Raw genomic sequence first — 12,063 nt, 5'->3', positions numbered from 1 at the left:
TGGAAATGCTTCTTAAAGTTACATACACATGCTCTGATCTATAGGTATAAAAGAAGGATTAGTTCTCAAAGAAAAATGAGATAGAGTTGACTCATCATTAGAACTTGCACCTCATACACTCTTCTTGCAGAGGTCAGAGCAATCAGTAAAACTGTTTTCCTTGTTAAGAACCTCAAGTCAGCCAGGTTAGTTGGTCCTTATGGAGTAGGTATTAGCATCTGTAACACAAAAGTAAGATCCCAAAGAGGGGACACCAGTTTTCTTGGAGCTATCTTATGCAAAACCCCCTTCAGGAACATTTTAACAAAAGCTGCATTGAAAGAGGAGGATCAATGGTCGGACATGCTGAAATGCCCTATAAAATGAGCCTTGATAGAGGAGTAAGAAAGGCCATAGGACAGTAACTCACACAAATATTGTAAAACCAGAGAACAACTAGCCTTGAATGGGTGCTAGTTATGTGGTTAGCACCAACATGAAAACCTTTTCCATTTGCTAATATATGATTTTCTAGTAGTAGACTTTCTTGCTTCCATTAGTTCTTGCTGTGTGTCCTCAGTAAACGAGTGCCTAAAGGGAATTAAGACCCTATCATCCAAGGAGTAGTGAATTGAAGTTGATTGGTGTCAGGGTGCATCAAACACCCCTGTTCTTGTGTGATAAAGCTTGTGTTAATTTCCCCTGGCTATTTCCAAAAGAAGGGAGAACTGTGGTTGCCTGGGCCAGAAGGGAGTTACCACAGTGATCATAGGCGATTCCTTCTGAATCTTTAGAAGTACGCTGGATATTAGTGGAAAGGGTTTAAAAGCATATAGGAGCATTCTTATCTGAAGAAAAGAAAAGACATCTGTCTTCCAGGCCTTCTTGCTTGGAGTCCTGGAGCAGAATCTTACAAGATGATTCCTCAGAGAAGAGGCAAAGAGGTTGACTTGAGGATCTCCCCACAGATGGATCCAATCTTGGAAGACACTCCAATCAAGTTTCCATATGTGAAGGGCCGCCCTTGTCCTGCTCAGCTTGTGTGCAATACAGTTTTGCTCTGATGGAATGTAGGATGCCTGTAGAGTGAGACTGTGCTGTGAAGCTGTATCCCAAGCTAACGTAGCAAATATACAGAGGGAGTGCTACCTGGTTTGCCCTTGCTTGTTGATATACCATGACTGTAGTATTGTCTGTAACAACTTGAAGAGGTCCCAGCGACCAAAGATGGTTCAGAGTTGAGTGCCTTGATCAGGGAAAGTATGCCGCACACATCTTGCACTTTTATCCTTCCTGAAACTGCTCTCCAAGCAAAGTTGTAGGCTTCTGGGTTGACTGGCTGCTTTGAAACAGGGATGGAAAATGAGACACTTGGATTCAGGGATATCTTTTGTCTCCAACAAGTGATTTCCCTTCTGACAAACTCCAGCACTGGGATCAGAGCAGACAAAGAGTGTTGGTGTTGGGAGCAAAGAGACTTCATGTAGTACTTTAACTTTCTCATGTGGAGTCCTGACAGAGGGGGTATCATGAGAATCACAGAAGCCATGAGACTGAGCATCCCAAAATATTCCCTTGCAGTGACCAAAGATTGAGTGGAAAACCCTAGAAAAAGATCTAGATATAGATCTGTTTTTTTTTTTTTTGTGGAAGAAAAGCTGTTTGAACTGTGGTTTCTACTTGACATCCCAGATGCACAATCCTGTGAGAAGGAGTCAAGAAAGACTTTTGAATGTTCTCTTGGAATCTCAGCTTGTGTAAGAGTTCTCTCATCCAAGAGAGACATGTTCCTAGCACTTTGAAAAAGATGCTGCAAAGATAAGCAAGCTGTCTAGATATGGAAAATGTAGTCTGCAGTGAGCTATAGCTGGAGCTAGACACTGTGAACACTCTTGATGCAATGGATAGTCCAAAGGGTAAAGCAGACAGTTAATAATGTGATCCAGGCACACAAAAAACGTAAGAAGTGTCTGAAGTCTGGATGAATAGGAATGGAATGATAAACGTCTTTTAAGTCTAATCTCACAAGGAAACTTGAATGAGGAAGAAGAGGTAACTGGTTGTGAAGTGACATCATTTTGAATTTGGGCATATTCATAAACAGGAAAGAAAGATCCAGAACTGGTCTCCAAACATTTTCTTTCTTTGGCACTATAAACATTATTGTATACGACCCCTTTAGGAAAGAGGGAACTGATTCTGTCACTCCCTGGGACAGCATGTGATTAATGACAGGTATATGAAGAAGGGTGTTAAGAATACATGCTCATGCTCGCACATGCACACACACACACACACACACACACACACACACACACACACACTACATTCACCACACAGTGTCCACCAGATACACAGACCAACCTATGCACTAAAAAGCAGTCTTGCCAAACCTCAAAGACCTTTTAAGCCTATAAATGCGAACTCCTATCCTCTGCAGTCTCTAAAACACTCACTAAAGCAACACCAAACACCACACATTCAACTACATCCAGTGAAGCCTTAAGAGCATAGCTCAAAAGACAAGCTAACAGGGTATTGAAAACAAGCTTAACCAGGACTTTTGTCTCCCAATGGACTCCATTGTATGACACACAGATGGCCCACTCACCAGAATGAACAAGAAGATGATGATGGTTAGTTGCGTATCTGGAGCCAGGATCTGTCAAATTACGCACCCACTCAAGTCACTACATCACAGGGACCAGTATGATTCTATCATAGTCAATGTGGGTATTAATAACCTGAGATGTACTTCCCTGGACTATATTAAGCAAGTCATTGTTTCTCTCTCTGAGTATGTGTCTCAGGCAGGTATGTGTCTTGCATTGAGCAGCATTCTGTGTTCACCAATAATGATGCCATAGAACGAATAAAAGATTGACTTCAATAATTGGCTTACATTCTGGTGTCTTTCCAGGAGATTCTATATTTGTCTTTGTTGGAGGACATGGTCAACACACCACGTTGCTTTGCAAAGGATGATCTGCACCTGTCTTTCTTAAGCTTCTGAATATTGGCTAATACTTTATCCACTCCCTTCGAGCCCTTTTTATGCAATGCCAAATTGAGAAGCCTACTGACATAGCAAATAAAACCAAAATAAAACTAAAGGCATTACTGCTTAGTGCTAGGAGCCTAAACAAGAAACTCCACACCCTACAAGCTCTCCTCACTTGGGAGAATATAGACATCTGTGCCGTTACCGAGATAAGATTTAAATACACAGAAAGTACTCCAGCAGTGCAAGGCTTTAGTACCTCTCACACATTTAATCCATTAGCTGCACAGACAAGGACAATAGGTGGAGGAGTCCCAATCCATATTAGCAACAAGCATAAGTCTACATTGGTTAAACAGGAAGATGCCCTGGAAGTTCTCCATATGGAATTGCCCATAGATAAAGTCCCATATCATGTCCTAGCAAATATAGGTCACCCTGTATTGCTGTAGAATTTTATAGCTTGTGCCTAGACCTACTAGAAACACTCACCATTTATCTAAATGCCAGAGTCATGGGAGACTTTACCCCTATATAGATCGGGAAGCATACAATGCCTCATACTCACCTGCACAGTGAATGCTGGACTTTATTAAAACAAATACCCTTGACCAGATAGTTTGCATATCCATGATAGGTTCAACCATACTGAACCTGGCACTCACCAATATGGAGAGTGTTGTACCCCCACCCCGAAGTGTCACGTCCTCACCGGTTAGGTCAGATCACCGCGTGCCTCCTTCAAAATAAAAATCAACGTGGTAACTCCAGCAAACCCTGTAACAGCTAGGAATTATTTCAAAGCAGACTACATCTTATTAAGCAATAGCTCGTCAAAATATAATGTCTCTGTCAACCCAGGTCCACAGCAGCCTATGCAGAGTTGTTCAACAAGACCCTGTACAGTCAGGTGAATGGCTGTATAGATGCTGCTGTACCTATTAGAAGTAAGTTCAAAACAAATTCTAAAAACAAATCTCATTGGTAGAATCCTAACCTTAATAGGATGTATTACAAGAAGAAAAAAGTGATGGCTAAACTCAGAAAGATAGACTCCCATAATGATAGGAGCCTGTCTAGTTAAACTATACAGGAAACTAATAGGACTACTTAAGTCCAATAAGGCCAATTACGAGGTCAAGATAGCCTCACAGGCTAAAGACAACCACAAGGTCTTCTACAGCTGTGTCCAAAACCTCAAAGGCAGCATACGTGCTGAACTGATGTTTAGTGGTGCCACGTTTACTGAGCAGCGTGACAGGCAATTAACTGGCTGACAAAGTCAGCTCAGGCATCACCCCCTGCTTCCCCCCTGAAATACCTACTGGTATAACCCTGCCAAACTATTAAGAGGGAGGTAGGTCCTTACAGCTCTCTAAGGCCAAAATGCAACCTCAGTGGGCCCAGAGATTATCCCTGGATCCCTCCTAAATAGTTGGAAACATAACCTATCAGGACTGCTTAAGTCACTTTTCAACTATAGCCTCAAAACAGGCTTTGTACCAAGAGAATGAAGGACTGCAGTGGTTATCCTGCTTCACAAGGGTGGACCATCAACTGACCCCAGAGACCACATGCCTATTACTCTGACTTGTCCAGTATGCAAAGCCATGGAACAAATTATCATGGAAATGATCAACAAAGACATATGCAGCCTTCAGACACTGGACCCAACCCAGTTTTGGCTTTATCAAGGGAACGTCATGCCTACTAATCCTGGTGGACTTCTGGAAAGGTCACCAGGGCAATTGATGAGGGGAAAACAGTGAATACTACCTACCCAAACATGGCTGTGGTGTTCAATACAATATTGTATTTAGGTATAGTTAACAAATTCACCAAACTGTGCATAAACCCCTACATAACTCACTGGATTGCTAGCTGGCTCACAGACAGGACCCAGAAAGTCAGGATTTGTGATACCACCTGTAGTAAGAGACCAGTTACTAGGGGGTACCTCAGGACTCCGTGCTGGGACTGCTGCTATTTGACATGTATTTCCCAGAGGTAAAGGTTAATGTCAAGTGCTTTTGGCTGACCAAGTTCGCAGATGACTGCAAATTGACAGCTATCATAGATTCCCACCATGACAAAAACATCTTACAAGAGGATTTAACACAGATAAATAACTGGTGCCAAAGTCAATGACTAAAACTCAGTGCAAAGAAATGCATTATTGTACCTTTTGAGAAAACTGCCAGCCAAGCTAATTACTCCATCAATATGACATTCCTGGGAGTTGACCTGGTAGTTTGGGATCTGGGAACATGTATAGACAGTAATCTGTCCTTGAACCAACATGTGGACAAGATAGTAAGCAAATCATTGTGTCGTCATCCAACATATAAGTAAAGTCATGGAGTTCTAGTCCAAGGAAATCATAGTACCACTTCATTCAGCTTTTATCAAACTCATTGTGTAGCATGTCCCCTTCACCATATATCTGACCAGACATGTGCAACAGTTGGGATGCCCACAAAGGTTCTGTACCAGGACATAACAGGGTATAAGAATATTGTCCTGTATGGATCCCATTAAAACCCTGTCTCTGTACTCTTTCTGCTGGTGTTGCTCAGAGGTGAAATATGCCTGATATACAGAGTATCCTCGCATCCAGCTCTGATAGACCTTTTGCACATCCAGAAATTGAACAGCATCAGAACCACTAGATCCAAGGATTTAAATTTTGCTTGTGACATAACTAAGATATGTTGGAGAGACAAGTATGTGTCTCAGAGGATCCCCATGCTCTGGGACAGGCTCCCCAGCCATGTGAAGCCAAGTCTATCCCTAATCCTATTTAAATGTAACCTTGACCAACAAATAGGAAATCAGAAATTCACTCCAGGTCTAACCCCCATGTCTCTGATAGAGGCATACATTAATGCCCAAACTAACATACCTCCCCATAACCTCTTGAAACTTCCTAACATACCCCCTTTTAATGAAAAAAGCCCATGATACATAGGGGCACAAATGGGCTAGATTGCTTGGCTAGGCTTATAAAGGCCCAAGTGGTATTTAGGCTGGAATATACTTGTAAACCTAGGTGGAAACAAAAGTGTCTGGTCTGAAAGATGAGGAATTACCCCATGGAAAGGAGAAATTTCCTCCCACTGCTATCTCTAGCCTTGATAAATGATTCTCACAAACCATTTGACTGAAACTATGTTTCCAAAGAGAAAAATGGAGATTCAGACTTTCTAGTTGAAAAAAAAAAACGGTCTACCAAAGTGGGAGGAAGGAACAAATTATCTTAAATAGTCATTCTGACTTATTGGACTGCCCTTGGTTTTGGGAGTTTTTGTAATTTTTATTGGCATCCCTTTGCCAATTCTTTTTAAACATCTGTTTTACTTGTATTTTGTTGAGACTGTTAATTTTGTTTTTTTCCAAATTTGAATGAGGAGTTAGAGAATCCTTTGGAAAACTCAGAAAAGGAGGGATAACAAAATCTTAGATTCTGTGTACCAGCTTACCCCTTTCATCACACTTTTTGATCATCTCTGCAGCAGAAGGGCCAACAAAAAAAAATCTCTTTCCAAAGGAGAATTTCAAATCTAATTTTTAACATCATCTGGGAGGTTTTGAGAATGCAGCCATGCAACCGTCCTCAAAACAGTGCCACTGGAGGGCGTGGCCAAGGATGAACACAGGATAGCAGCAGATTTCTTCAGCTCCACCAATTTCATTACATTGACAGGAATTAATTACTTAAAAAAATAATTTTTGAAGTAATTTTCTTTCTAAATATGTTTGTTTTATATAGTTCTTGAACTATATCTAAAAAAGAAAGGAAATCTTAATAATATTCCTGTCAGAAATTACTTTGGAAATTTTCCTGTCAGTTTATCAGTCTGAAATGAGTTCCAGTAAGACAAATTCTCAAGACTCCAGCATCAAGAAAGAACTTCAGTCTCTGATAATTATAGTCCAGCAACTTACTGCTAAGATGGATAAAATGGATACTAAAATAGACACTTTCATAGAAAAACTACAAAACAAATAGACTTGTTACATATGGACCTGCAACAACAGAAGATCCAGATGACAGGCATAGAAGAAGCTGTGAATGACATGGAAAATAGAATACAAGAAGAGGAAATCAACATTGAGTTTCTGCTGAAACAAAATACACATTTACAAACAAAGCTGGATGACCTGGAAAATAGATCTAGGCGCAATAACATTAGGATTTTTGGACTGCCAGAAAATATTGAAGGTAACAATATTACTTCTTTTTTAACAACATGGCTCCCTAAAACTTTAGATTTACCAGAAGCATTCTCTCTTGGTATCGAAAGAGCACATAGATCTATAGCTAATACTAACTCAAACAAAAACTATCCTAGATCAGTTATAGTTAGATTTCTATCATCTTTTGATAAAGAGATGGTTCTTAAATCTGCTTGGGCTAAAGCTCCTGTTAAGATTAATGAAACAACTGTGCATTTTGACAATGACTATTCTTCCATGGTATTAGCTAAAAGAAAAGTTTTTCTGCCACTAATAAGGGAGCTTAAAAAAGCACAGTTTAAAACATACCTTCTGTTTCCTGCCAAGCTTAAAATCTTCCTTCCTGATGGTCCTAAAATTTTCGATGACTTAGACTCTGCTTTACTGTTTTTCATAAACAATAAGATTTTGGAAAAAATAGAAGAAATGGAATGGGCTAGTCCTTCGTTAAAGAGACTGGCAACTGAAACTTCATGGAAGACTTCAGAGAAGAAGAGACTAAAAAACAAATGATTTGTACTATGTTTTTTTTCTCTCTCGTCATTTTATTTTATTATTAATCTTTTTAAATATAGTTCCTGCATTTCCAAGAAGCAACAAATATTTTGAAAAAGATTTAATCAAAGTTATTCTCTGTGTGCAAAGAAATGTTTTGTTTCATAACTAGTCAAAATATCTGGAGATTTAATGGCAAGCTGTGATTTAACTTGTTTCTCTTTCTGAAGAGGAAAAATAAGGTCAGTAATTTGATACATTTTTTTTTCCTTTAAAAGTTTATATGTTCTTCAAATGCTATTCCTAATTATACTTTCTTGATTACACTGCTTATGCTTGTTTGTAAATAATCTGTCATGCTTTAACTAATAATAATTAGAACTAAATAATAGTAAATAATATGTTTTATTTTTAACTCTATTAATATAAACAGTAAGTAACATTCTATTGTATATACTTCTTATAGCTTTCTCTTACATTTTTTTTATTTCTGCCTTGCACCCTTTTACTTTCTACTCTCTTTTCTTTTCTTTATTAATATATAGAAATGCTTTTGATCATATAGACACAGTAAATAAGATTTGCATAGGAGTTGAGTTGGGACAAAATGTTGAGTTTTGTTACTTATTAATAATTTTGGGCTTGATTTCACTTACATAGAGTCTGTAATAACCTGTAGAATGCATTGTGAAGGTTTTGTCATGTTTAGATGCATTTACACTGCTAAATGAATGTTTGTCACTAGTTTTTAATAAGTTTCCGCCAAAATGTTGAGAGACAATCTGGGATGTGGGCTGTCTCATGCACAGTGTCCATGAGCTACTTCAAAAGCTTCAACTCTCAGAATTCTCACAGAGAAGCTGAAAGCAGCTAGTCTCACCTTTGACCTAGATATCACACTGACACATCACAGATACAGGACTGACACTACCTAATTATACTTTCTTGATTACACTGCTTATGCTTGTTTGTAAATAATCTGTCATGCTTTAACTAATAATAATTAGAACTAAATAATAGTAAATAATATGTTTTATTTTTAACTCTATTAATATAAACAGTAAGTAATATTCTATTGTATATACTTGTTATAGCTTTCTCTTACATTTTTTTTTTATTTCTGCCTTACACCCTTTTACTTTCTACTCTCTTTTCTTTTCTTTATTAATATATAGAAATACTTTTGATCATATAGACACAGTAAATAATAAGATTCGCATAGGAGTTGAGTTGGGACAAAAATGTTGAGTTTTGTTACTTATTAATAATTTTGGGCTTGATTTCACTTACATAGAGTCTGTAATAACCTGTAGAATGCATTGTGAAGGTTTTGTCATGTTTAGATGCATTTACACTGCTAAATGAATGTTTGTCACTAGTTTTTAATAAGTTTCCCGCAAAAATGTTAAGAGAGACAATCTGGGATGTGGGCTGTCTCAAGCACAGTGTCCATGAGCTACTTCAAAAGCTTCAACTCTCAGAATTCTCACAGAGAAGCTGAAAGCAGCTGGTCTCACCTTTGACCTACATTCCCGGTCAACAAATGTTAAATAAATAAAAAAATAAATAAAGATATCACACTGACACATCACAGATACAGGAATAGCAGATTAATAATATGTATTAAAAACCTATGTCCCAAACATATACATTACTATAACTCATTTAATTCATCTGATTGACAAGCATAAATAATTTTATAACTCTATACTGGAAGAAATTGTCATGTGATATATTTTAAAGCAGTAGTATAGCATGTTTGTAAAATCTGGTTACTAAAATGTGTTTGCTGTGCATTATTTTGTATAAAGCAGACAGATTTATTGAAGGGACAGCAATGTAAGATGGTGCTCAGTAAAGATACAACTCAGTGAGATCAGATATATATATATATATATATATATATATATATATATATATATATATATATATATATGTGTGTGTGTGTGTGTGTGTGTGTGTGTGTGTGTGTGTGTGTGTGTGTGTGTGTGTGTGTGTTTGTGTGTGTATGTGTGTGTGTGTGTATGCATGTGTGTGTGTATATATATATATATATATATATATATGTATATGTGCGTGCATGTGTGTATGTATGTATATATATATATATATATATATATATATATATGTGTGTGTGTGTGTGTATGTAGATATGTATATAAATGTTTCTGAGAATCTGCTTAACTATGAAGTATGATTTATAACAATTTCTACGAATACAATATTTTATTCTATTGGCAATAATGAGTTTGAGTAAATGCTCATATACAAGCAATTCAAGGTTTTTTTGGAAGCTGTTAACTGTATTTACATGACAGAAATTAGATGCATCCTAATATATGTAATGTCTGAATCATATTAGCCAAAGTTTTTGATTTAAATGAATGTTAGAACCTATTTTTCTCTCCTCTTGATTTCTAACATCAAGATTATTTGAATGCTATTTGAATACAAGTGTTTTATATTACATGGATGTATATAGTAGTATGAACAGTTTAAAAAAAAAAAAAAAAAGGTTTATTTTAGTTTATATGATGCTGTTTTACCAAATGTGTAGTCTTGTCTTGCTAGATAATTGAATTGAAAACTGTTAACTTCAGTTAAATATAACTAGTATTAAATTGATAAGGTGGTAGCTGACGACTGCTGCTTAGGGTAGGGGTTAACTTGAGTGGTAAATACTACTCTAAGTTGGAGTTTACAACTCCAGGCTGGATGCAAGGTTTAATCCTTACATTATTTTCACTTGTTCATTGTTATTTGTATATAGTTTTGACATCCACAATATATTTTGTACATTCATTGTCACTACAAACAAAATTGAATCCTATACGAAATCCCATAAGAGATTCAATAAATACAGCTATATTTAAAGGTACACCTAAAGGAGGAGATGTAACATTACTTATCTTGTTATTTGTTATTTTGATCATAAGATTCTTAAGTTTTAAAATGCCAAATGACATCTTTAAAAGGAATTTCTTTAAACATTAATGGATTGAATAATCCATGTAAAAGGGCAAGCCTAATAAGATACATTAATTTACATAAGGCCAACTTAGTCTTCCTACAAGAAACCCATCTCTTGAAAAAGATATTGATAAACTAGCCACAAACAAATATACAGTATTGGTTAGTTCAGAGCACACTCAGAAAAAAGAGGAGTGGCTATTTTATGGAATAAAAGTATTCCCATTCCTAAAACCATTAAGTCTTATCAGGATGACAAAGGAATGTTTTGTATGGTTACAATACAAATTAATGGGAAGACTTACACTTTAATTAATGTATATTGGATACCTGGAATTGGTATTAATACAGTGAAACATCATCTTGATAAGATCATATCATTCTCTATAGGAGATATTATTTTAGCTGGTGACTTTAATTGTATACTACATGAAAGTGATGCTACCACTATAGGAAAGAGAAGAATTACATCTAATGCAAAACATTTAAAGGATTTTGCTAATTCTTATCATTTGAATGATATTAATAATCAGATAGATTCAAAATCATTACCATACACCTTTTTTCTAACAGATACAAAACTTATTCAAAAATAGATAGGGTCTTTATTTCTAACCAGATGGTAACAGATTTAATTAATTCCAAAATCATTTCATGTCCTATATCTGATCATAATTCAATTGTTTTGAATTCATGATAAAAAATACTCATAATGTTCAGATCAAAGGATACCAGCATACTTAACTCAACTAAAAGACTATAAAGAATATATACTTTCAGAAGTAAAACATTTTTAGACATAAATAACACTCCTGAAGTCTCCATTGTTTATGTTTGGGATGCCTTAAAGTCATATCTATATGGACAAAGTATCAGATGGTATAATAATAAAAGGAAATCTTGGGATAAGGAATTGTTAGATATTCAAAGTAAATTAGACTCTTATAAACATAATAATAAAGAAAATATTATGGACAAGAAAGTTATTGAAGAAATAAACAAACTAAATGAGAAATACAAAGAAATTTTAACTCGTAAAGTTAAAATAACTTTAGAGAAATACAAGTTTTTGTCTTATTCAATAAGCCCCAAATACTTACATAGACTTAAAAATAAAACACAAAGGTTGAATAAACAAAACCATATCAAAGAAATCTTTTCTCTAAGGAAAAAGAAGAATGTTTCTAGTATACCAGAAATACTAGATGAATTTAGAAATCACTTTCACAAAATTAACCATAATAATATTAACATGGAACCTAAAGATAAAATAAAGGAGTTTATAACCACAAATATGAATAAGAAGCTTAATAAACAACAGATTAAACTATTGGACAAGAGTATTTCATATACAGAAGTTATTACACAAAAAAATAAGCTTA

At 36.0% G+C, this 12,063-nt stretch overlaps 1 protein-coding gene across 1 annotated transcript in view; it reads left to right on the top strand.

Moving 5' to 3' along the window:
- The window catches only part of PIBF1 (progesterone immunomodulatory binding factor 1), a 2,608,929-nt gene that overhangs the window by 1,591,343 nt on the left and 1,005,523 nt on the right, over nt 1–12,063 (top strand). The window lies entirely within an intron of this gene.

Source organism: Protopterus annectens, chromosome 5.part0 (assembly GCF_019279795.1).
Source record: "Protopterus annectens isolate FY-2018-M chromosome 5.part0, PAN1.0, whole genome shotgun sequence".
Taxonomy (NCBI): domain Eukaryota; kingdom Metazoa; phylum Chordata; order Ceratodontiformes; family Protopteridae; genus Protopterus; species Protopterus annectens.
This window is presented reverse-complemented; position numbering and strand designations above follow the sequence as displayed.